The following is a 27799-nucleotide window of genomic DNA, read 5'->3' as shown; positions in this document are numbered from 1 at the left end:
TCTTCAAATGGCCACAATGGTCAGGGCAAGGCCAGTCTAAAGATAGGGGCCCAGAACTCCATCCACGTCTCCCATGTGGGTACAGGGGCCCAAGCACTTGGGCCACCTTCTGCTGCTTTCCCAGGTACATTAGCAGGCAGCTGGATTGGAAGTAGAGCAGCTGAGACTCAATCTGGTACTTATGTGATGCCAGCATTGCATGTGGCAGGTTAACCCATCACACAACAATGCTGGCCCCATTAAATTACATCTTTAAAAATATTTTTAAAAACTTTCTTTTTTTATTTTAAAACAAGATTTATTTATTGGAAAGCCAGTGTTACAGAGACAGAGAGAGAGAGAGAGAAAGAGGGAAAGACAGAGAGAAAGATATGCTCAATCTGCTGGTTCACTCTCCAAATGGCTGAAACGGCCAGGACTATGCCAAGCTGAAGCCAAGAGTGTGAAACTCTATCCAGATCTCTTACACAGATGAAAAGGGCCAAACCACTTGGGCCATCCTCTGCTGCTTTCTCAGGCACATTAGCAGGGAGTTGGATCTGAAGTGGAACAATGTAGGGCCCACATTGATTACATCAAATATATTGAATTTGTCTCTATGTCTATAATGCTCTGGCTACAGAGAAAGCAGTTGCTAGTGAAGTGGTACTGTCTTATCTATCTTCCATATCTTGAAGCAATCTCATTGTTCTTCCCCCCGTCTTGTACTAAGGGCTCATTAATTTTTCTTTTTCTCTTGGTATGGAATCTATTTCTCTGCTTTTGAAACCAAGTTTGGACTCTTGACTCAGAAATCCCAATTTCTTTGGCAAGTTGTTCTCTGGAATCAATTCCTGGGTAAGGGTTGTTCATAAATGCCTTGGTGAAGCTGTGCAATTGAGAGGGGTTGTAGTTGTTACAATACCATGTGCATTCCCTTTCTATGGTAGAAAGATTTTGAATCTGTTCTTGAGGATAGTTTTCTCCATAGCTTTGGCTTGATTCGAAAGCATCCGTAAGTTCTTGTCTTTTCTGGAAATGATGCTGTGCACTTAGATTCTGAAACCAAACCTGAATTCTTGACTCTTCAATGTTGATTTCTGAGGCAAGTTTTGTTTTGAAGCATAGCCAGGGTATGGTTTTTGGTCAAAGGTATTGATAAGCATTTTCAGTTGCTCTTCTGTGAGTCTTGTCCAACTGTGCCTATGGTTTTTTTGTAACTTCTTTTTGAAGAGCTATCTGGCCATGTTGGAAGACAATCCTGATGTCTAAGCATCTGTCTAGGACACAAATCACCAGGAATGAGCATGGTTTTTGTATGATAAACCCAGATGGTCCTAAACTACATTCTTAAAATGTATTATGCTCTTTATGTGATGAGTAAGAGCTGGCAAAACAAGAATCTGTGCGAGACTGTGGACTTGGAAGGCAGAAGTAAAGTGACAGCCATTATTCTGTGAATGTCTTTGTGGCTGGAAGTAGTGACAGACAGAATTAAAGGTGTCAGCTCTCCCAACTATCCCCCTCCAACTCTTCTTCCCAACCACAGACTCCTTGACCAACAGTAGGTAACCCCAGGACCACCACCAATCATTGGTCTGGCAGCTCCCTGAAGCAATCGTTTTGTAGAAGCCCACCTTCTCCAAATAAACCCCACAGCCTCCTCCTGGAAATTACACTTTGGTGACTGACTGTGCTTGGTGAATGAATCCTTTGGGATCCTCCTACTTCTTCCTGGATGCTCCCTTCCCCAGAAATTTTTTGGCTCTAAATTTTATAATAAATCTCTTACTGTATAGTGCACAACAGTTCTGCTTAGAAGCATCTTCCAATTTATCTCTAAGAAATCCACACTGTTTCCCATGGTAAGCAAGGCTTCTGTGGCCATGGCCCTGGCCCTCCCGCATCATCTCCTGTGGCTTTGTGCTTCAACCTGTGTTTCACTCTAGCACATTCTAAAGTTGTATCAGTGGAGAAATGATAAATAGGTGAACAATATCTGCAAATATCTTTGTGGCTTTAAGAAAAAACACAATTCAGTGAGATGAACACGAAGTCCTATACATGACACTCAAAGCCCAATATTAACAGGTAGATGCTACAACAAGATAGACTCCAAATTAACTTGGAAAAGCACTTTTTAATAATCAGAACCATTGTCCAGATACAGAACTATTTTAAGGGATAATGTCTTGTCCTCACTAGATCTTTCAAGCAGAGGCCCACTGGCTACCGAGCAAGGCTCACTTGGAGCGGGTCCCACTCCTTTGCCTACCTCTGCTCATAGATGCAGGCTAGAGGAAGGAAGTCACCAATCCAGGTGGTCCACAAGTCAAGGTGGCATGGAAGCTTTACTGTGGCACAGAAATTGTTCAGCCCTGAGGCTAGAAGCAAACCTAGATCCTCAAGAGTCAGATTGAGATTAGGCTCAGAGCCCAAGCAAGGTGGGGCAAACTAAAGATAGTAGAAACTCTTTGTGAGAGCTTTTGATACGAAATATTCCCCCAAAAGACATTTTTAAATTAATGCTCATGAGAAACATCAGAACATTGGCTGTAATATCTCATTACACTCTACTTAATTTTTTTTTAATTGAATGACATACCCACAATCCTTTTAGAGTTTTCTAGAATCTCTGAAGACCTTAACTTAGCCTGATGAGAAAATGCAAATCCTGGCCCTGGTTCCCCCTCTGGTTCACTGTGTGCTTTGGGCTCAAATTTCCATTTTCTTTAAAAATAGGAGTTTGACTAGATAATCGTTCAGATGCTGTGGTGGCCTAAGTGGCTTCGTGTTTTCTCTGCCTTTCTGTGCCATCCCATTAAGAAGCTGAGCATATCCCTCTCCCCACTCCTGAACCCCTCATCTCCATGCATGCCAGCAACTTTGAGGCCTGGGCCAGATGCCTCCAGCCTATGGCAGGGAAGGAAAAGGCTGGTCGGGTGTTGTTAAATGTCTGGGCCACACTAGACATTTCAGTGCCTATTAAAAAATAAATCTGGAGCTGTTTAACATTCCCAAGCCAGTTATATAAGTTTGTGTGTATGTGTGTGTGCACATGTGTGTGTGTGGGTATGTGTGCACAACATGCAAAACTTAAAAGCAGAGAGCTGCAGCTGGTGTAGAACTTAGCATTTCCCTCCAGCTGTTGGCCTTGTGCCTCACAACAAGCTTGCAGCCTGTATTAATAGCTCCTGTGAAATATGCCCCGTTATTTCACCCTGGCAATCAGATTCCCACAGCTGTGGGGAAGATCTTTCACCCCCACAACAGACCAACAAGATTCTTCATCTGGTTGGGGCCTGGGGACCAGGACGTGTGAAACAACATTAAGGTCTTTCGTGCTAGAGAATCAGTTTTGTTTGGCTAATTACTGGATGAAATAAGTTTCCACCAATGGTCCACACGAGATGCAAATGTTTTTACTTTGTGTGTAATCCACTACCCATGATGCTCCTTCCTCAGGAAAGACACAGATTTACTCCAAACCATGAGGAGAAAAAAAGGACAGCAGGATGGTAAAGCACTGCTTGTCAGCTTCCAGGATGCCAGTTCAGGTAAGCAAGCAATGTTTGAGGCAGGATCGTCATTACTAAGCTTGCAGGTTAAAATGATTAATACGAGAATGTGGGCAGCAGGAGAAGTTTTTGTCTCTGCCATTGTTTTGCAGTGGGGGCCCTGATGAGCTGCTTGCCTGAGACAGGGATTTATTTTTTCAGTGAGACCACTGGTCCTTTAAGTCTTGTCTCCAGCTAACTAATGCATTGCAGCTTTTTATCCATTCCCACATCTCCCATCTTGCCCACATTTGAGAAGAGAGAGCTGAGTGACATGTTTGTACCTACTGATGCTCTCAGCTCACTCAGGGCAGCAGGATTCTCTGACCGAGACTAGAGACTATCAGGCTCATTTGATAGGGTGCTATTTGAAACATGGAAATACATTTGAACTCATATTTTTAGATCTTCATCAGAGACTTTCCTCATTTTCTTTCAAGTCTTGATTTAATTAAAACCAAAACACAACCCCCAAACCCTTCACCCGACTTGTATTCTGCCAAATCCAGACTTATTTTTACTCTGAAAGTATTATAGTACTTACTGGTTGTTTTTTCATTTTTTAAGCTGTTCAGTATCTGAGCACAAAAAATTCATTGTAGGACCCACATAACCTGTATATCTTGAAGACTCAAAGGCAACAAAATAAGCTTATAGCCTTGTACTCAACCTAATTGTGCATCAATTTCTGTCACTTTTAAAACAATGTCACAGTAAATCTGAAATGATATCAGGAGCTCATTATTGGGAATCACATGCTATTTTTCAGTAATTATGCAAATTAATAAAGTAAGACAATCTTATTTAGGAGCAATTCACAGGATAAATGGAAAATAAAACATAAGAACATAGTTAAACTCAATTCTCATTTTTACAAGCTGCAGCTCATCATATTACCGAGTTGAAATAGTTAGGCTTTCATTGTGAAATTCTGTATTTGTAACAACTTAAGATTGTTATTAAAATTAAGCCTTAAAAGGTATATTCCTTGCTCTCTCTGTATGCGCTTGAGAATATTATGTGCTCCTTGAATTGCTACCATATTGTTTTAGAGATGCTTATCAATATGAAGCGTCATTCAATTTCATGGAGTCCTGCTTCTTCTGCGCCCTGGATTGTAAACCAAACAAGAAAACAGATGCATGATTGCAACTCAAAATTTTAAGTATCAACTTTCAAAAAAAGTGCCTTTTCTCCAAATTCCAAATAATTTTGCTCATTATTATTTAAAATTACCCTCTTTATTGAAGTTAGCTGCTTTCTTTGGCCAGGAGAGGCAGTAGGCACAACTGTGCCATAGGAATTCATCTTCGTTTTGCAGCCACCATCCTCCCCTTGCCTTTCAGGGACTTTCTCCTTTCTTCTGTCCGCCTGTGTGCTCTCTCCTCTGCCCTCCCACCTATTGAAGTCTCTGCCTAGGAAAGCAGTGAATATCACTTGTTCCCTGGGGTGATTCCATACCGTCACTCCAGCGGGATTTGCTTTCACTATGAAGAACATTGGAAACTCTACTTTGGATGCAATCATAGTAGCTGAGGCCATCTTGCTTTCATAACTTCAGAGGCAGAGCGATTACTCTTTCTCCACTATTATTGATGAATTCTGTGTTTTTTTTTTTTTTTGAATGTTCTTTCTTTTGGTGAGTTAAAATCTGCTTCTCTCTACTTTTTAATCATTGATCTTGATTTGCTCTTTGGGGTAATGAACAAATCTAACTCCCTTTTCCACTTGACAGTTTTTCAAATATCTGAAAAGAGTAACCACGTCTTCTTTGCTTTCTTTTAGTCGAGTTAATCATTCCCAGTTCTTTCATTTGTTCCTCATTTGACATGGTTTCCAGATTCTGCCAAGCAGTTTCCCCCCTCTTGCCCATCTTGATCTCCAGCGGTGAGCATGTTCTAATTTCTGAACATGACACTCTAAGGTTTTCTAAGTGATATAGGGATCGTGCATGAGCCAGAATTTGAAATCCACACTTCCTTTGAAGCAGTTTATAGGACACCTGAAGTTTCTTTCACTTGACATTTTTGAAATAAAAATACAATGGTGAGCAAGGTCCAGTTCTTCATCTTGAAGAACTTATAATAGCCATCTAGTCATATAAAGGAATAACTACAACAAGGAGTGAACACAATGATAACTGCATGTGTAAGATACAGAAGTGAGGAGGTAACAATGATTAACACTATGTGGGTAGCAGAGGAAGCAGTGCTGAAAAGGGCTTTGACTGACTCCAAGCTAGGTTTTTCCTAATGGGAGTAGATTCCCAAACTTAATAGTGAATTTTCTCTACAGTAGTGGCATGACACGCTTTGTGCATTGTTAAGGAATTTCAGGGTTGCCTCTTAAGTACTGAAATTTTATCTCTATCCTCTCTTGTTGGACAGACAGCATTGTTTATATGTCTGGAGGTCCAAAGACAACAATCACAGGTCTGGTAGTTGATATAATTTTGTGAGCCAAAAGGTCCAGAATGTCACTTGCAATGATTTTTTTCCAGCTACAATCAGCATCCTGGTGGTGACAGTTAATATAAGTTTCTCTAAAAGGCACTAGCCAAAATTTGAACCTATACATTCAATCATGTTCTTAAAGATACATATAAAGATGCCACTTCAGAAAAAATGTACGCATTAGATTTACAGCAAAGACTTTGTCACCATATTCTGGCCTGGTCTCTTAACTAGTGAATTGGATGGTTGTGATTTTTTTTTTTATTTGACAGAGTTATAGACAGTGAGAGAGAGAGAGACAGAGAGAAAAGTCTTCCTTCCATTGATTCACTCCCCAAATGGCTGCTACGGCCAACACTGCGCTGATCCAAAGCCAGGAGCCAGGAGCTTCTTCCAGGTCTCCCATGCGGGTGCAGGGGCCCAAGCACTTGGGCCATCCTCCACTGCCTCCTGGGGCCACAGCAGAGAGCTGGACTGGAAGAGGAACAACTGGGACTAGAACTGGCACCCATATGGGATGCCGCAGCCGCGGGCGGAGGATTAACCAAGTGAGCCATGGCGCCGGCCCGGTTGTGATCTTTTTTATCTAAAAATGAAAGTAGAGATGAACAGATAACATAATTCTTCCCTTAGTGGGCCTCTCATGGAAAGCAGCAATCAGTTCTATACATATCGTATTACTATTGTTGACCCTTGGCATCTTCATTCTTCTCATTAATTTTCCAGTTCCTTTCTTTGTGGTCCATTATGTTCTCAGTGCCTATCATAGTGATTTTGTTCATGATTGGTAGGGTAAGGATGCACAAGTAGTGTTCATGAGAGAGACAGAGAGTGAAGACCATGTGGTTAGTAGGAGAAAGGTGGGGAGACTTAATATTTCCTTGTGGGTAAACATAATACATATAGGGACAACTCTTGAATTGCAGCCCACCTGATCTTCCAGGGACCAGAAAAAATATTGCTTATTCTGCTTAACAAAGCCTAGCCTATATGAGGCACCATGGGAGGAAATCCTGGTCGACTGGCTTTCACATGCATGGTTTACTTTCCCTTTCACTTGTACTATTGCTCATAGAGTATAGATGACTATGGGGATCAAACATTGCAGATAAACAAAAACACTCAAGGAAATGCATTATTCACATTGCTATTTACCTCTGCAACCATGGGCATAGATCTTTCCTCACATAAAGCTGAAATACAACTTCATCTTCTGTTGTTAATTTTTGAGAGATTGTAGTTTTATGGCTTCTGAGATTTCATTCCTTAGCTTTGGAGGTGACCTTGATAGTGCCAAATTCCTTTAACGATAATGCCTCAAATTCATGCAACACTTTACAGTTTTTTTTTAAAACACATTATCTTACTTTGATAATAAATAGGGAGGTGTTATCTCTTTTACAGGAGAGGACATTGAGGCTCAGAGGAAATCAGGGTTGCTTCCAGGTCATGGGTAGTAAGTAATGGAGTTGGTGGTACCTTCAGGTTTTTGCATTCTGGTTTCAGAACTTTCTCCACTGGATAGCGTTACCAAATTTTGCACTGCAGGTTATAGCTTATTGTGTCCCAATGTGTGCCTTATTTTGAGAGCCTTCTGAGTAGGCTGGTCAGGTGTTATGAGGCATCCTCATTTTCCCCCCAACCAATTAGAAGGCTAAACTAGAAGGGACAATGCTTATTTGAAAGCTAATAAAACCTTTTAAAAACCATAATGTTGCTGGCATCATGGCTCAGTAGGCTAATCCTCCACCTGCGGCGCCAGCACCCCAGGTTCTAGTCCCAGTTGCTCCTCTTCCAGTCCAGCTCTGTACTGTGGCCCGGGAATGCAGTGGAGGATGGCCCAAGTCCTTGGGCCCTGCGCCTGCATGGGAGACCAGGAGAGGCACCTGGCTCATGGCTTCGGATCAACGTGGTGCGCCGGCCACAGCAGCCATTGGAGGGTGAACCAATGGCAAAGGAAGACCTTTCTATCTCTCTCTCTCTCTCTCTCACTGTCTACTCTGCCTGTCAAAAAAAAAAAATCCGTAATGTTTCATTTTACTTTGGGATCTTTAGGTTCTTTCACATCATCATTCATGCGGCCTACCTACCAGTATTTAGGTCTGGTTGCTAAGTGTAGCTCAGCAATTGTGGCTATTATTGGCTTTGATTAGAAGAGAAATATGTTAATAAATAAGAATTGACACTTTGAGGCCTCTAGGCATGACTCTGGCTGAACGTTGACTGACAAGTCACATTGTTAATATTTGCCCTTTTTTTCTCCCCATTTTTTATCTTTAATAACACTTAACTTATTCTCTACCAGAAGCCCGTGACTTATCTAGGTTTTGAACCAGTCACTCAACACCAGGCCACTCCTATCCTTACATTTTTCCCACTGTCATCCCCACCTGCCCCCACCAGATAAAGCTTTCTACAGATCAGCTTCAACTATGTGTGACTTATGAGGTTGTACAGGACATCATGCAAAGAATGGTTCCACGATTGGTTTAATGCTCTCCTGTCATCAACTTGAAATTCATATTAACTTTTGAACAAAGAATCCGACATTTTCATTTTGTCCTAGGCCCCATAACTTCATGTAGCTTGCCTTGACTCCCCAGCCTAAATAACTGTAATGCATGTATAGAAGTATACATTCTTGTTCTTTCAAATTTATGTTTGAGGCTGAAACTTCTATCCAAGAGATCAGATCTAGCTTTGACTAGAGTTTACCTGGATCTCAAAGAGTTTTCTGAAATATAAGGCTTTGGGGTCTTATTGTCTCGTAAGAAAAATAAGGTATGTATGCTTCTTAAAGAAAGCCTTCACAGTATAACTCAGATTTCTATTTTATATGAAAATGCTCTATTAAATTAAGGTAGAGAGAGAAAAAAATCATCTGTAGATAGTTAACATGTGAGCTTCAGAGAGACTCTTGGGGCAGGGGGCTGAAGAGCTCAGAAAACTGGAAAGAATAGGATGCTCTTAAGTGATGGGAAGGGAAATGTACATCCATCAAGTTGGATAGGGAATAACACACACACGGACAGAGAGACAGATCTATTTATCTGCTGGTTCATCCCCCGCGCCCACACCCAAATGGCTACAACAGCCAGGGTTGTGCCAGGCAGAAGCCAGAATCCAGGAACTTCATCCAGTTCTCCCACATGAGTGGCAGAAACTGAAGCATTTGGGCTATCACCACTGCTTTCCAAAGCATATTAGTAGGAAAGTGGATCAGAAGCAAAAGAGCTGAGACTTGAACTGGCACTCTATATGAGATATTGGCATCACAGTCATAATCCACTGCACTGTAATGCTGGCTACCAGGATATTTTTAAAAATTTATTTATTTGAGAGAGAGCCAAGAACTCACCTGAGGTCTCCCATATGGGTGGCAGGAACTCATTTATTTGAGCCATCAAGGCTGCCTCCCAGACAGCAGAAAGTCAAGAACCAAAGCTGGGTGAAAATCCAGTTACCCCAGTGTGAGATATGGGCATCTTAATTACTAAGTTAAACACCCACTCCCAGAATAGATTTTTTTGTGTGGCTCTGAAACTAGAATTCTGAAGAATCCACACTCTTGTGTGGATTCTTAAGAGGTTGAGAAATGTGACCTTTCTCTCCTTGTTCTGTTCCCTTATTCTGCTATTGATTTTTCCAACAACACCTTTACACTATTTTTGCTGTTTTTATTTACTAGCTCCACTTCAATTCCCTTTTTTTTAACTTTTCCTAGATTTAAAAAAAGATATTTATTTAGAAGTCAGAGAGAATAAGAAAAATGGAGAGAAGCAGAAAGAGAGAGAGGGAGGGAGGTAGGGAGGGAGAGAGAGAGAGAAAGAGAGAGAGGCTCTTATCTTATCTACTGGTTTATTCTTAAAATGCCTGCCATAGGTACATTTAGACTGGTTGAAACTGGGACCCAGGAACTCAGTCCTGTGTGGTGGCAGAAAACCAACTACTTGATCCATCATCACTGATACCCAGGGTGTTCATTAAGAGGAAACTTGAGTTAGGAGCTGGGCCTAATGTGGAGTCCAGGTACCAGATATGGAGTGTGAGCAACTTAACCACTAGGCTAAATGCCCACCTCCACCTTTCTTAACTCTTTTTCTCTCCTTGTTCCTATCTCTCTCTCTCTTTTTTTTTAAATTGGTAATACTATTTATTTCTGCAAATTTTTTTCATTTTCAATTATCTTTATATACAGAAGATTGATTTAGTATATATTAAGTAAAGATTCCATCAGTTTGTACACACACAGAAACACAAAGTGTAAAATATTGTTTCAGTACTAGTTATAGCATTACTTCACATTGGACAACACATTAAGGACAGATCCCACGTGAGAAGTAAGTACACAGTGATTCCTGTTGTGGACTTAACAAATTGACACTCTTGTTTATGGCATCAGTAATCTCCCTAGGCTCTAGTCATGAGCTGCCAAGGCTATGGAAGCCTTTTGAGTTCGTCTACTTTGATCTCATTCTGACAGGGTCAAGTCAAAGTGGAAGTTCTCTCCTCCCTTCAGAGAAAGGTACCTCCTTCTTTGATGGCCCCATTCTTTCCACTGGGATCTCACTTGCAGAGATCGTTAATTTATCTTTTCTTTTCTTTTCTTTCTTTCTTTCTTTCTTTCTTTCTTTCTTTCTTTCTTTCTTTCTTTCTTTCTTTGCCAGAGGGTCTTGCCTTTCCATGCCTGAAATACTCTCATGGGCTCTTCAGCCATATCTGAATGCCTTAAGGGCTGATTCTGAGGCCAGAGTGCTGTTGAGGACATCTGCCATTCTATGCGTATGCTGCATATTCCGCTTCCCATGATGGATCGTTCTCTCCCTTTTTGATTCTATCAGTTAGTATTAGCAGACACTAGTCTTGTTTGTGTGATCCCTTTGACTCTTAGACCTATCGGTGTGATCAATTGTGAACTGAAATTGATCACTTGGACTAGTGAGATGGCATTGGTACATGCCACCTTGATGGTATTGAACTGGAATACCCTGGCACGTTTCTAACTCTACCGTTTGGGGCAAGTCAGCTTGAACATGTCCCAAATTGCACATCTCCTCCCTCTCTTATTCCCACTCTTATATTTAACAGGGATCACTTTTCAGTTAAAATTTAAACACCTAAGAATAATTGTGTGTTAATCACAGAGTTCAACCAATAGTACTAGAACAAAACAAAACAAAAATACTAAAATGGATAAAGTATTACATTGTACATCAACAGTCAGGACAAGAGCTGATCAAGTCACTGTTTCTCATAATGTCCATTTCACTTCAACAGGTTTCCCCTTTGGTGCTCAGTTAGTTGTCGCCGATCAGGGAGAACATATGATATTTGTCCCTTTGGGACTGGCTCAATTCACTCAGCATAATGTTTTCCAGATTTCTCCATCTTGTTACAAATGACCGGATTTCATTGTTTTTGACTGCTGTATAGTGTTCTATAGAGTACATGTCCCATAATTTCTTTATCCAGTCTACTGTTAAAGGGCATTTGGGTTGGTTACAGGTCTTAGCTATTGTGAATTGAGCTGCCATAAACATTAATGTGCAGACAGCTTTTGTGTTTGCCAATTTAATTTCCTTTGGGTAAATTCCAAGGAGTGGGATGGCTTGGTTGTATGGTAGGGCTATATTCAGGTTTCTGAGGAATCTCCAGACTGACTTCCATAGTGGCTTAACCAGTTTGCATTCCCACCAACAATGGGTTAGTGTCCCATTCTCCCCACATCCTCACCAACATCTATTGTTGGTAGATTTCTGAATGTGAGCCATTCTCACTGGGGTGAGGTGAAACCTCATTGTGGTTTTGATTTGCATTTCTCTGATGGCTAGTGATCTTAAACATTTTTTCATGTGTCTGTTGGCCATTTGGATTTCCTCTTTTGAAAAATGTCTATTGAGGTCCTTGGCCCATCTCTAAAGTGGGTTGTTTGTTTTGATGTTGTGGAGTTTCTTGATTTTTTGTAGATTCTGGTTATCAACCCTTTATCTCTTGTGTATTTTGCAAATATTTTTTCCCATTCTTTTGGTTGCCTCTTCACTCTGCTGACTGTTTCTTTTGCAGTATAGAAACTTCACAATTTGATACAATCCAAATAGTTAATTTTGGCTTTGACTGCCTGCGCCTCCATGGTCTTTTCTAGGAAGTCTTTGCCAGTACCTACACCTTGCAGAGTTTCTCCAATGTTCTCTAATAATTTGATTGTGTCAGGTCATAGATTTAGGTCTTTAATCCATGTTGAGTGGATTTTTGTGTAAGGTGAAAGGTAGGGGTCTTGCTTCATGATTTTGCACGTGGAAATCCAATTTTCCCAGCACTTTTTGTTGAATAGACTGTCCTTGCTCCAGGAATTGGTTTTAGGTCCTTGATCAAATATAAGTTGGCTGTAGATGTTTGGATTGATTTCTGGTGTTTCTATTCTGTTCCATTGGTCTATCCATCTGTTTCTGTACCAGTACCATGCTGTTTTGATAACAACTGCCCTGTAGTATGTCCTGAAATCTGGTATTGTGATGCCTCTGGCTTTGTTTTTGTTGTACAAGATTGCTTTAGCTATTCGAGGTCTCCTGTGTCTCTATATGATTCTCAGTATCATTTTTTAAAGAGCTGAGAAGAATGTCTTTGGAATTTGGATTGGTATTTCATTGAATCTGTAAATGGCTTTTGGGAGAATGGACATTTTGATGATATTGATTCTTCCAATCCATGAGTATGGAAGATTTCTCCATTTTTTGGTATCCTCTTCTATTTCTTTCTTTAAGGTTTTGTAATTTTCATCGTAGAGATCTTTAACGTCCTTGGTCATGTTTATTCCAAGGTATTTGATTGTTTTTGTAGCGATTGTGAATGGGATTGACCTTAGAAGTTCTTCCTCAGCCATGACATTGCCTGTGTATACAAAGGCTGTTGATTTTTGTGGATTGATTTTATATCCTGCTACTTTGCCAAACTCTTCTATGAGTTCCAATAGTCTCTTAGTAGAGTTCTTTGGATCCTCTAAATAAAGAATCATATCATCTGCAAAGAGGGATAGTTTGAGTTCTTCCATCCCAATTTGTATCCATTTAATTTCTTTTTCTTGCCTAATAGCTCGGGCTAAAACTTCGAGAACTATATTGAAGAGCAGTGGTGAGAGTGGGCATCCCTGTCTGGTGCCAGATCTCAGTGGAAATGCTTCCAACTTTTCCCCATTCAATAGGATGCTGACTATGGGTTTTTCATAAATTGCTTTGATTGTATTGAGGAATGTTCCATCTATACCCAATTTGCTTAGAGTTTTCATCATGAAAGGGCGTTGAATTTTATTTAATGCTTTCTCTGCATCTATTGAGATAATCATATGGTTTTTCTTCTGCAGTCTGTTAATGTGGTGTATCACGTTGATTTTTTGTGAACATTGTACCATCCTTGCATACCAGGGATAAATCCCACTTGGTCTGGGTGGATAATCTTTCTGATGTGTTGTTGCATTATATTGGCCAGTATTTTATTGAGGATATTTGCATCTATGTTCTTCAGGGTTCTTGGTCTGTAATTCTCTTTCAATGCTGCATCTTTTTCTGCCTAAGGATTAAGGTGATGCTGGCTTCATAAAAAGAATTTGGGAGGATTCCCTCTTTTTCAATAGTTTGAGAAGAATTGGAGTTAGTTCTTCTTTCAATGTCTCGTCGAATCCAGCAGTGAATCCATCTGGTCCTGGGCTTTTCTTACTGTTTCAATTTCTGTCTCAGTTATGGTTCTGTTTAGGTTTTCTATGTCTTCTTGGTTTAATTTAGGTAGGTTGTATGTGTCCAGGAATCTATCCATTTCTGATAGATTTCCCTGTTTGCTGGCATAGAACTCCTTGTAGTAATTTCTGATGATTCTCTTTATTTCTGTGGTGTCTGTTGTTACGTTTCCTTTTTCATCTCTGATTTTATTGATTTGGGTATTTTCTCTTCTTGTTTTTAGTTAATTGGGCCAATGGGGTGTCAATTTTGTTTATTTTTTCAAAAAACCAGCTCCTCTTTGGCTGATTTTTTGTAATTTTTTTTGGATTCAATCCTGTTGTTTTCTTCTCTGATTTTAATTATTTCTCTTCTCCTACTGGGTTTGGGTCTGGTTTGCTGCAGAATTTCTAGATCCTTGAGATGAATTGAAAGCTCATCTATTTGGTTACTTTCCAATTTCTTGATGTAGGCACCTATTGATATATATCCTCATTTACTTCCAGAAAATTTTTGATTTCTCTTTTAATTTCTTCTATGACCCATTTTTCATTCAGGAGCATATTGTTCAATCTCCATGTGTTTTCATATGCTCTAGGGATTCCTGAGTTCCTAATTTCCAACTTCATTCCTTTATGGTCTGAGAAACTGAATAGTATGATTCTAATTCTTTTGAATTTGCTGAGACTTGCTTTATGGCCTAATATGTGATCAATCCTAGAGAAGGTTCCATGTACTGCTGAGAAGAATGTAAATGCTTTATGTGTAGGATGAAAAGTTCTGTAGATATCTGTTAGATCCATTTGGGCTATAGTGTCGTTTAAATCTACTGTCTCCTTGTTGATCTTCTGTCCTGTTGATCTGCCTATTTCTGAGAGTGGAGTGTTGAAGTCCCCCAGTACTATTCTATTGGGGTCTAAGTCTCTCTTTAAGTCCCTTAACAAATCTTTTAAATAAACCGGTGCCCTGTAATTAGGTGCATACACATTGATAATCGTTATATCTTCCTGTTGAATGGATCCCTTAATCATTATATAGTGCCCCTCTTTGTCTCTCCTGACAGTTTTTGTGTTAAAGTTTATGTTGTCTGATATTAAGATGGCTATGCCCAATCTTTTTTCATTTCTGTTGGCATGGTATATCTTTTTCCAGCCTTTCACTTTCAGTCTGTATGCATCTTTGTTGGAAAGATGTGTTTCTTGTAAGCAGCAAATAGATGGGTTTTGTTCCTTAACCCAATCAGCCAATCTGTGTCTTTTAACTGGACAGTTCAGGCCATTAACGTTCAATGTGACTATTGAGAAGGAGTAACTTTGCCCTGCCATTTTCCCAAAGATATTTTCTAATATATTCTTTGAATTCCCTGTGATCTTTTGCTGTGAGGTTTCCTTCCTTTACCTTATTTCATATTGATGACCGTGTTTCTGTGTGTAGCACATCTTTAAGCATCTTTTGCAGGGCTGGACGAGTGGCAACAAATTCTTTCAATTTCTGTTTGCTATGAAAGGTCTTTATTTCACCTTCATTCACAAATGAGAGCTCTGCAGGATATAATATTCTGGGCTGGCAGTTTTTCTCTCTTAATACCTGGGCTATGTCTTGCCGTTCCCTTCTAGCTTGTAGGGTTTCTGATGAGAAGTCTGCTGTGAGTCTAATTGGAGATCCTCTGAGAGTAATCCGATGTTTCTCTCTTGCACATTCTAGCATCTTTTCTTTCTGTTTCGCTGTGGTGAGTTTAATTATGACGTGTTGTGGTGAGGATCTCTTTTGGTCATGTTTATTAGGGGTTCTATGAGCTTCCTGTACTAGGATGTCTCTGTCCTCCAAACCTGGGAAATTTTCTGCTAGTATCTCACTAAAAAGGCCTTCTAATACTTCTCCCTCTCCATGCCTTCAGGAACTCCTATAACCCAAATGTTGGTTTTTTTAATAGTATCCTGTAGATTCCCGACAATATTTTTTAGATTTCTAATTTCCTCTTCTTTTCTTTGGTTTGACTGCATACTTTCCTGTTCTCTGTCTTCTAAGTCCGATATTCTCTCTTCTGCTTCACTGACTCTGTTTTTAAGGCTCTCTAATGTGTTTGTCATTTGATCTATTGAATTCTTCATTTCATTATGATTTCTCATCACTATCACAGTTTCATGTTCTACTAGTTGCTTCATTTCATTTTGATTCCTCCTTAATATTTCATTTTCATGAGAGAGATTTTCTATTCTGTCCAGTAAGGATTTCTGTAGTTCAAGAATTTGTTTTTGAGAACATCTTAATGTTCTTATCATTTTTTTGAGATCCGCTTCTTGCATTTCTTCTATCTCGTTATCTTCATAATCTTGAATTGGGGTGTCTTTATCATTTCGGGGCATCGTAGTGTCTTCCTTGTTCTTGTTACCTTGATTTCTGCCTTTGTTTGGCATTGTGGAGATATTTTTTTGTTTCTTTGCTGTGATGTTTTTTCTCGTTATATTATGACTCTAGATTTAGTGGACTGTCTGCTTTTGATGGAGCCTCAGAGGCTTGAGATGGGTGTGGCCTGAGAGCTCTGTTTGGTTCCTCAGGGTTAAGGGTGTGCCAAAGGTGACACTCCCAGGTTAGGCATGGTAAATCTCTCTCTCTTTCTTTCTTTTTTTGATTCAAAAGGTAAGTAATTCCACACAGCTGAATGGAGTTGGAGGTAGTTAGCAAGTGAATGATATACCCACAGGAGCCAGAGATCAGAAGCTCTTTCCCAAGGACCACACAGGGAATCTGTGCTGACCTCAGTGTGGGCTCAAATGCTCCTGCAATCTCCCACTGGGTTGCCAAGGTTACCGAATTGTAGTGTCTCTGGAGAGTACTCCCATGAATTCTGTGAGTTCTCTCCCCCACCATCTCTTTTTTCACAGTCTCAGTTCATTAGCACTACACATTCACTAGGTCCTAATTTCCTATTATTTCAACCCCACCCTCACCCCCAAAGTCAAGTTTTTCTGCTAGGCTCAGGGCCGGTGAAGACCTGAGGTTGCCCTGCTTATGACATATGTCCAAAATGGCGCCTGCTCTTTATCTTGCTCGCCTTTGAGAGGTGAGCGGAGAGAGAGAAACTCGTGTCTATATTGGTCACTTTTTTTTTCTCCTCTCTCTTCTAGTTAGCCTGGTGAACTTTTCCCCACAGTGTTTCAAGCCTCGTTCCCTCTAGTCTCCTCTTTCTGCTTGCCTGCCGGTATCTCGGGCTATTGAGGTTCAGCTCACCTCGTGTTCCAGCGCTGGTGTGCTGAGTCTGCCGCTGGTGTCCCGAATCGTGGGCTCCCATGCTCTCCATGCAGGTCCATTGTGAATTACTAGTTCTGGAAGAGTTTCCTCTGCTGTTTCTTCCCCTGCTCTTCCTTGAACCTGCAGTATCTCCACTTTTATTAAACTGTCTCTTCCTGGACTATCAGTGTGCTCCCTTTCTATTCTGCCATCTTGCCGCCAGTTCCTATCTCTTTATGCAAATTATTTAATTAGAATTATTAACTATATTTATGCCCTTGATTGGAAAGGCAATTACAATTTTTTGTACATCCCCATACTGTTTTCTTTTTATAATGCAGAACTGGGAGAGGGAACTAAACCAGAAATATTTTAGAAGGGAATACTTAAAAAGTTGAGTAGTTGAAGAGCTCATGAGTTTCTTTGTTTCCTCTCTAGATAATTAACAAACATCTGATGCTCTTAGTAGAATTACTTTGTATGATTCTTCAGTTTTTCTGTTTTTCATTTGGCACTGATTAATTGCAAAGTTCTCCAACCCAACAATTTTACTATATCAGACTATCTTTTCATGAAAGGAAATTGATTACAGAATTAGTTTTCAAATTTTCAACTTAGTGCCTTGTTATCTGGGTTCAATGTCCATTTTTTGATTTGGAATTTAGTTCTTCTTCATCTTTGAAAGGCTATGAAAAGAAGCACTAGTGTAAAAAGATGAAAAGGCATGTTCCCTCTCTCAAGAAGTTCATAGAATAGTGGAGGAATTTATGCGACTTACAGTACAACATGACTTGTTCACTGAGGGGGGAGCTGAGCATGCTAACAGAGTCTTGTGAGGTGGGGTACCTTTGGCAGCTGGAATAAATTTAGAGAAGGCTTGTCACCACACAATCATCAGGGCTAAGAAATTGGTGCTTTCCCTCTACATTGTCTAAGTCACCCCATTTCCCTCTCATCTCTGAAGAGGTGCATACACTTCTTAATCTCATTGGGTTATTGGTTACTCAATTTTCATTCTTGTGATGCCCCCATGCACATAATAAATGTGTATGTCTTTTCTCCTGTTAATCTGTCTATTGTCAATTTATTTCAGTGACTCACGTAAGAACAGTACCCATTTCATATGAGGATTGACTTTGCATGCGTAGCACAGTGAAAGGGTAGTAAATATTAATGTTATTATCTTGGCAGCTTCAAAGAAATGTCTACACTTAAAGGGATTTTCTTCAGAAGCAATCAAGCCAGATACAGATTTTCCCTCATGCATCTTTTAAAGCTGAGTGTCAAGCAGGCAAATTAGAGGACAGTTTCTTAATCAGCGGCATTGATTTTCACTTCCTCAACATATCATTGCTCATTTGTATTGAGACTTAACAGCAAATACTAAAAAATGTCAGTCACCAGTCTTGGTTATAAAAGGACTCCTAGAAAGAAGGCCAATTCTTGAACAGGCACTGAGCTTCTTTGGGATGGGAGTACTGGGCCATGAAAACATCATTTTCCATGGTCTGCACAAATCTGAAAATGCATGGTTTCAGAGCTGGAAGCACTCTGCTATTTTCCAGCTGTGTGACCTTAGACAAGTTGCTTAGCAGCTCTGAGCCTCAGTTACCAGTCTCTACATGAGAAATACAACATTAACAGAAAGGGGAAACATGAAAAGAGACTATTTTGCTTTCTTCATGGGGTTATGTTGAGTTTTATATGGAAAGATGGATATAAAATTAGAATACAATTTTTTATTCAGAATCTAATTTTTTTCTTTCTTTGGTTAAAATTAAACCTGTGTGTGAATGTAAAATTATATTTTCCCTTTCCTTATGAAGGTGTGTCATTCTTTCTCTACTTATTCCTTGGTAATAGATGGTCTAGGTCAGTGTTGGACAAGTTTGCCAGTATCTTAGAATCACCTAAGGGGTTTTTAGGGGATACATGTGTGAAGGACCTCCCCTTAGCCACCCTGATTTAGCTGCCCTGCATTTAGCTGAATCAGTATGGAAGAAAAAAAAAATCAGGCACAAGGACAAACCATTTGTGAAAGAGGCAGAATTGAAGAATGGATAAAACTTTTGACTAAATGCAACTAAATGTCCATTTTGTCTTTATTTCTTAGAACACCTTTTTAGAAGCACGATGTTAATTAAAACAGATGTGTTGTAGCCAGTTTCACCATTATAGCACAGTTTCACTTCTTGCAGCTACATTCAAAAAAAGTACTCATTTCATCTATTTGATGAGTGCTGCAAATGAAATCAAGGAACTCTATATCATCCACATGCTTTGAACAAATTCTTCCCTATATATTATTTTTGTTTTGACTTAAAACCCCCTGATCTTATTTTCCACTGAATGGAAACTTTACCATCTGGGATGCTCCAGGGGTATATATTAACTCCCCTTAGATGGTTAGTACTCTACATAGTCTTCATTCTTTGCATCTTGCTCAATTCTCTCTACTGATGTTAACAGAGTAGTGATGACTTCTACTTCTCATCCCATAATTCAAGGGATAGGTGTTTCGCCTATGGTTAAGATCCCATTGTCTCATATTAGAGTGCCTAGTTTTGAGTCCTGACTCTGCTCCTGATTCCAGCTGCCTGCTAATTTGCATCCTGGGAGGCAGCAGTGAGAATGCAAGTGGTTTGGTTTATGCAACTCACATGGGATACCTGATTGAGATTCCAGCTCCTAGTCTGGTCCCAGACCATACCTGTTTGTTGGAGACATTTGGAGAATGAACCAGAGAATGAGGGTTCTCTCTCTCTCTCTTATATGAAATAAATACAATTTTTAAAATCAAATCAAAATGAATCAAAGATCTAAATGTAAAACCTGAAACTATGAAACTACTATGATAAAACATAGGGGAAATCCTTCAACACAGTGATATAGGCAATAAGTTTTTAGATCAGATCCCTAAAGCACAGCCAATAAAAGCAAAAACAGACAAATGGGATTATATTAAACTAAGAAGCTTCTGCATAGCAAAGGAAAAAAATCAACAGAATGAAGAGACAAGTGGCATAAATGGGAGGAAAATCATTGCAAGCTATTCATTTGACAAGGGATTAATATCCAGAATATATAAGGAATTCAAAAAACTCAACGAAAACGAAAACCAAATAATCCAATTAAAAATGGGGCAAAAGATGCAAATAGATTTCTCACAAGAAGAGACACAAATAGCCAACAATTATATGAAAAAAAAAAAAAGCTCAACATCACTAGCCATCAGGGAAATGCAAATTAAAACCACAATGGGATATCTTATTCCAGTTATAAAGGCTATTATCAGAAAAAAAAATAATGCATTCTGGTGAGGATGTAGAGAAAAAGAGATTGTCATGCACTATTGGTGGAAATGTAAATTAGTACAACCATTATGAAGAACAGCAAGGAAGTTCCTAAGAAAACTAAAAATAGATCCACTATATGATCCAGCTATCCCACTTCTGGGTGTTTAATACAAAGAATTTTAATCAGCTATCAAAGAGGTACCTTCATCTTGACAGGGTCAGACCAAATGATGTCACAGGCCTTACATATCTGATGGGCCAGATGTTCCCCCCCTCAGCAGATACATTATACATTTTATACTTCTTGGAAGAAAAAAGCATTTATATTTATGTACACATTGAGACACATATATCCATCCCATATATGAATGTTTATGTATGTGAGTGTATATATGTGAAAATAAGGAATCTTCAAGAAGTTCATGAAAGTGTGTATTATGAAAAACTATATATTGATTTACAGTTTTTGCACTAAAATAAAAATATCATTTAATTACACTTTTCCACAAACTTTTTGAAATGTCCTTCCAAAGTGGATTTTTTAAACAAAATCCAGAATATGCGTATCTGTTTATACTTGGTACCATGGAAGAGACTTCAGCCATATCCACTTTTTGTCATGTGAGTGAATAAATATATACTATATACTTTCTTTTATACACCAGAGTTCTGAACCAGTCGAGATAAACAAAATACTAGACAGACCTAGAGATGAAAGTTATTTGAATTTGGCTGATTGAGCCATCAACCACAGGCAATACCAGACCACAAGAGCCCTTCCTCCCCTGAAAAAGAGGTATGAACTTAACCACAAAGTGCCTGGCCGAGGGCAGACTGGACCACATGCTACTAACATTCCAGCCAACTTGGCAACGATGAGGGGACAGGTTGAGCTGGCCTGCCTGCCTCACCCATTGCTGGCATCCATCCATCACTGTAAGGGGTGTGGCAGGAAGGATCAGTCCTCATGGACATTAACGGAGTGGAAGAGATGGTTTTCTCCTACATCACTGGCTTTGACATTACAAAGGAGAAAACTGAGACCAGGACAATTTCACCTACCTTGGCAGAAGCACACAGCAACTTAATGTCAGCATTGGTATTCTATTTCTCTTTTTTGACTTGAGTATTGTTTTCTAGAGGAAAGTGAACCAGTGAGATAATTCACACTAAGAGGACTATTCACTTTTTCAATAAATACTTGCGGAATGTCCACTCTGTGCCAGCCACTGTCTCTTCTCTGAGACTGGCATTGAACACTAACAATAAAGAACCTGCTTTCTTAAAATGTACATTCCAGTATGGGAGATCAATGCTAAACAAGCAGCTCAGAGGAGGCCAAAAAATACCATGGAGACACACAAAACAGACTAAGGGTGACAGAGGCTGCTCTTTTATAGAGGGGTGGCCAGGGATGAAGTGAGCTATGGAAAATGGAGCCAGCTTCAGGATTTCTGGAGAGAGAGAATTTTGGACTAAGAGAATAGCCAGTGCAAACATGCACCAAATCCTGAGGAGTTTGGTTTTGAATGTGTGTTCCTGATAATTCACAGCAGCTCAGAGAGTTTCACCAGCTGGGATCTGGCAGGAAGGAGGAAGATTACCACCCCCACCCCCACTCCCACCCTTCCATCATAAGGCTGGTCTTGCTGACAGTTATCAGTGAATAACATCCTGGGTGAAACATCCCTGGAAAACTGTGTCAATTCCCCATCTTCATCCTCAGGTGAGCAGTGTTTTTCTAGGTTACTCATCTGGAAGAATGCCTTAGAATGATCTTGATTGTCCTATGATTCTCCCAAGCTATAATGCAGCCCTATCTCCAAGGAGGGTAGGCCAGTCTCATTAGGGGCTAGAGTGTCAGAAACTCCTGAAGCCTGTTTTATTGCTTGTTCACTGTCATCTCCTATTAGTGAAAGTGTCACAGACCCAACTTACATCCTATTGGGCATTTGGTATGTATCTGGCAAATGCTTGTATTACATTGATTTTGAGTCACCAACAGTATTAAGTGGGTAAACAGCACAGCTTTAGAAGAAATCCTCTGAGCTTTTGGATATTAAGATGTTCTTAACTTCTGCTCTATTTTTGTTGCAGCTTAGTCTCTGCTAAGTTCTGAAGAATTGGATAATCTGTTTCAGCATTAGACTCAGGATCCACAAAACTTGAGTTCGGAGGTAGTTGCTACCATCACTACAGTGTGACACGGTAAAGACGCACATCAGCGTGGGATTTCGGGGGAAACTGCACATTAAACCAATCCGCTCAGTTCACCTGGAAGAAAAGTTGTTGGGCAAGAAGTGGGAGGGTAAGCAATGCCCAGGAACATTAACTCACTCAGCGTGGTGCTGTGCTAGTGGCTGCCGGGCGGGGGGCGGCTACTTAATTAAGGCACAGGACTCTGCTGACTATGGGAGTGGAGGAGAGGTAAGTGGGGCTGGAACAGACCTGGCAAAAGCTTAGCTGTGTGTATGCATTCACGTCTTCAAAAGCACAGTGACAGAGATGCCTCTCAGAAGTAAGGGCAGAGATCTGAGGTGGCTAATCACATGTATCTCTACTTTCCACTGGGGTGGGGGGATAAGAGTGCATCAAGAACTGACAGCCGCAGAAGGGCTGGAGTGCAGGAGTTGAGTGTGCTTGCCCAGTGCTGGATTTGCCCTGCCCCAACATTCTCTAACACAGTACCTGGCACACATGTGGGCTCACATCGTATTTGTTCAAAGAATTAATAGATGAGTGGATAAATGAATGGGATTGGGTTCTTTGCTCAAAGATCTAGCTAAATGGCATCTCTGTATACAACTCAGTTTTAAATAAAGTCCAGTTTATCAGGTAAGCCATGAAGAGTGGACTGTGGCCAAGAAGCAAAGGAATAAATATGAGCTTGTTCCCAGACTTAGCATAGCAGTGAAATATTTATATGAAGGATTTCACTGCATGGTTGGTTGTATCATCAACTTACCATGGCAAAGTTTTGCAATTTATATGCACAGTCTGCTTCGTATTCAGCAGGATGTTTAGAGGGGCCTCAAAGCCCTGGTGGGTGACATAGGATTGCTGAGATAAAGCAGGTTTTACTCTCTGTTTTCTCTCTGATCAGCATGTTATTTAATTGTACAGAATTATCTAGATATTTCCCCTGGTTATTCACATTCATTTTTTCCAGCCATTCGACTTTCTGCCTATCCATCCATATGAATTCATATATCACCCCACTAATTTCTCAATTTTTCCATTCAAGCTTCGTTTTTATACCCATCAGCAACCCACTCAATGCAGACATGCCTTCATTTATCCCATTTGTATTTATTACAAGCATGTGCTATGTACCAGGTGGTGGGTATTGGGAATAGACATATAGGAGATATAGAAATGTTGTTCCAACATCTTGTCATGGTTCTATAGCTATTAGCCACATTTTGTGTTGACACACACTCTGTGTAAGCCTCTATGGCACTTTAACATTGGTCTTACCTGCCTCCTTAGCATAGTAGGCAGTGCGTCTGTCTCATAATGTTGGTCTACCCATCCATTTCCACAATTACAAAGTTAGTTCAAAGAGGTAACAATTTGCTCCAATACCCTAATTATGTAGTTTAGTGCTTTAAGGAAGAAGGTGCGTAGTTTGTTCAAGTTCTCCTAACTCTTGATGGCAAAGAAACTAAGAGGCAGGTGTTTCCTTTGACAGCATGGGGTTCTCTGTTATACCATGTGGGATCTCTCTTTACTTGTGGTGTATATCTAGGTGTTGTGTATCTAGGACCAAAGTTGGGTCAGAGTTCATGTATTACATGTGTTGTCTAAAGTTCTGGCTCCTGCTATTATGCATTAAGATCCTTTATATCTTGGGAACCAAGTTACTGGAGAGTCCTTGAGAAGCCAAAATAGAGATCAGCACTATTCTGTCTTTTAATTTCTCAAAGAATATTTATGATATCCCATTAGAGGCCTTCAACCCTCCAGGAAACACTGCATTCACAGATGACACCCACTTCAGTAAGAGCCTGAAGGGGGAATCATTAGCAGACAATTAGTTATTCAACTTGTTAAGCATTAATTCCTCTTATGCCTCTTGTCTGCCTAGCTTAAGAATAAGAGGGAAAAAATTAGCAAACTAGAGTTTGAGGAGTTCCCTGTCTTGCCTCTTCTCTATGCTACTAAACATTGCTTTGGTAGCTCTTTGCTACACTTTTGGCTCATGGAGGATGAGAGCTTTGAAAGAGTGAGACCAATATTTCCTCTAATCTTTTGAAGTTATGAGTATATAACTTTGGACACAAGTAACATGGCTGCCTTGTGGTCTGACCACTGAGGGTGAGCCTCAGATGTCTTGTATAGTAAAACTTTCAAAGCAGTTTCTGCTCTGACACACAAGACTGGGTGCCTATGAGGACCACTATGTGGGAGAAGAAAAGAGGGCAATGAGGCTTTGGCAAAGTAAATGTGGAACAGAGAAAGAGAATAGTAGCACAGAGTCTAGATTTCCTGTAACTGGGAATCTTTAGGAAGGAGAGGGAAAAGAGAGCATGGAGGGAAAGAGAGAGAGAGTTGTAAAGCTAGTAGAACATAGATCCTGTGCTCTGGAATGGAGAGCTTTGGTGCTGTGTCTGGGGATACAGTTTTTCTGAATTGTGTTCCCAGAGTGGGGTGGACATGAATTAGCCAAGGTGTCAGGGCTTTCGCCACATGGCACAGATTTGGTGTATGGCTTCAGAATCAGTAGTTCCCTACCATCCACACTGACTGGGTTAACATAGATAAAAGAAAGTTGGGAAGAGGTTGGGTAGACAAAACCACAGCTTGCAGGGCCTGCATGTGCCCGTAGCTATCCCTAGGCCTGTAAAATCAAGGTAGTTTTCAAGGTGAAGATGCACTGGTCAAAAATAGCTCAGGGGCTGGTTCTGTGGCCTAGTGGGTAAAGCTGTCACCTGTAGTGCTGGCATCCCATATGGGTGTCAGTTTGTGTCTTGGCTGCTCCACTTCTGATCCAGCTCTCTGCTATGGCCTGGAAACACAGTTGAAGATAGCCCAAGTCCTTGGGCCCCTGCACCCTCATGGAAGACCCGGAAGAAGCTCCTGGCTCCTGGCTTTGGATGGCACATCTCCAGCTGTTATGGCCAATTGGGGAGTGAACCAGTGGATGGAAGACCTCTCTCTCTCTCTCTCTTTCTCTCTCTCTCTCTCTCTCTCTTTCTCTCTCTGTGTAACTCTGCATTTCAAATAAATAATAAATCTTTAAAAAATAGCTCAGGGATGGGCATTTGGTCTCTCAGTTAAGATGTTATTTAGGATGTCTCTGTTTCACAACAGAGTTCCTGGTCTGCTCTTGACTCCAATTTCCTGCTAATGCAGACCCTGGGATGCACTGATGATGGGTCAAGTAATTTGTTCATATCATGTGGGAGATCTGGACTGAGTTCCTGGCTCCTGGATTTGGCCAAGATATTTTGGGAATGAACCAGTGGACAGGAGCTCTCTATTTTACTCTGTTCCTCTTTTTCTCTTTCTGCTTCTCAAATAAAAAGAAAAAAATTAGATAGCCCAGACAGTAGGTAGTAAGGACTACATAAACTGTATTAACTATCTTTCTTGGTCACATGAAACAGAAGCCAATAGCTTTGGGACAGGAAACAGAGGGGTGAGCCAAAAAAATGCAGAAATGGAGATAGCCCTGAACTGCGTGGATCTAACCTCACCTAGTCAACATGTCCTTGGACTTAATCAGAATGAACCAATCCATTTCCACATTCTACTCAAGTAACTTTGGTTGTCTTTCTAGTATTCACAATAGGAAGCATCCCAAACTAGTTAGCTATGTCTCTGCAGGTTAAGGTTTGCCATTAGCTAAATATCAAATAATAATTGCTGGTTTCCTCTGAGCGCCTTCTACCCATGAGTCCATGTCAAACTTACCACTTCTCACAGTGTGGACACTTCTTCCTATTTTACAAATGGAATCACTAAGACAAAGAAAGTTAGAGTCTCTTGCCCCAAGTGAAAAGCTGGTAAACATGAAAGTTTGATTTGTCCAACTCTAATATTCAGATGTGTTCCTCTTTACCACGTTGGCCTCCAGCTAGTAAGGTTTGTCCTTCAGCTCCTCCTGGTCCCCTTAAGGGTCTTTTTGTTGTCCTCGGCACCTGAGGCTTCCTTTCCACTCTCCTTCCTGAAGCTCGGCAAGCTTTGTTCCTCTCCCTTCCCCTCTCTTTATCCCTGTCACCAACATAGCTGGGAGGTCTCAGCAAAGGTCCTCAGGATTTTGCTCACTGCTGAGAATGGCTAATTGTCTGTGAATAGCATGGTAATGAACAAAGACACACATAATATCTACATCTCCTGAGCTACTGCTCAGTGTGGTATGATGTAACTCGGGGAGGTGATATATTTTTTTCTTGGCAGACATTTACTTAACCCCAAGGAGTGATGCTAATGTCAAGAGCTCAACCAGGCCAAAGGGATTTGGAGGGGAGCCTGTTACCCTTCCTCTCTCCCTCTCAGCCTCCCCACAGGTAGCTGTGCTGTGCCCTGCATGCCTGTCTGCCAGCCTGCCAGGTGGGCCTTCCCTGTTAGAGCCAGCCTGCTGCTTTATGTAGTGCTGTGTGACTGATTTGATGACCTGTGACCTGACTGCCCATCTGGTCACTGCACAGTTCTCCCGACTATTGATCTTTTTTTTGCTGTGACTGAATTTTCACTGCCCCTCTCAGCATCTGACTTGCAAACCACTCTGTTCTGTCTGTTAAATGGATGAAAAGAGAGAGCGACCTCCTGCTGCCAGTTCCACCCTGTGCCCTCCTTGTCTTCAATCAGAATGCACCTGTGCCTCTTTCTTCTGCACTTGCCACTGCTGCCATGGCCACCACCCCAGCTTGCCATGTGGGCGGTGCTCGGTGAAAGGAGAGACATTTCGTTTTGTAATTGGCAGGCGCTGAACTCAACTGGACAGTGAGGCCCAGGAAATGTGATACCATCTGCTTCCTGCCATGTTCTGGCTCCAGTGTTTGATGCCAGGATATCAGCAGTTACCTGAACAGGCTGACTCCGACTAAGCGAGCCATTCAGGAAATGCCTCTGCTAACACTCTCCCCCGTTGCATGAATCATACCAGTCAGGCTGCAAGGCTGAAAGGTTTGTTCTTCATGACTCCCAAATTCAGCAATTGTCTTCCTGCTTCCTAGTTCTGAATTTTCTGGAGAAAACATATACAGATTCCAAATACACAAATTTCCTTACTTTGCCATCCTTTTGTTTCCTGGACATTTTTTCTGCTCCAAAGTGGTCCTATTTACCTTAGATCAGTTGCTGATGGCCTTGAACTACAAGTGCTCTATGCCTAGCTTTCCTCCACAGTCCAAAAGGGGGCAATATCCTTAACTTGTGATTGAGTGAGGATTGGGTAGTCCAAGGGGAGGATTAAGTAAATAACAGTGCCATAGAAAATAGGAAAGTCCAGCTAGGACCCCTCTGTGCTGGGAGTCCCTGATCTAACTGGCAGCATTCAGGGCTCAGGGAGGGAGCAGGAGTTCTGTTTCTGTCCTGCACATGGCCCCTGCAAATCGTATGTTTCCCTGAAC

The 27799-nt window shown here is 40.8% G+C and overlaps 1 pseudogene; it reads right to left on the bottom strand.

Moving 5' to 3' along the window:
• Positions 1–657: 657 nt before the first annotated feature.
• Positions 658–27283, bottom strand: LOC133759126 (double homeobox protein A-like; annotated as a pseudogene).
• Positions 27284–27799: the final 516 nt, after the last annotated feature.

The sequence above is a fragment of the Lepus europaeus genome, chromosome 5, assembly GCF_033115175.1.
Source record: "Lepus europaeus isolate LE1 chromosome 5, mLepTim1.pri, whole genome shotgun sequence".
Taxonomy (NCBI): Eukaryota; Metazoa; Chordata; class Mammalia; order Lagomorpha; family Leporidae; genus Lepus; species Lepus europaeus.
This window is presented reverse-complemented; position numbering and strand designations above follow the sequence as displayed.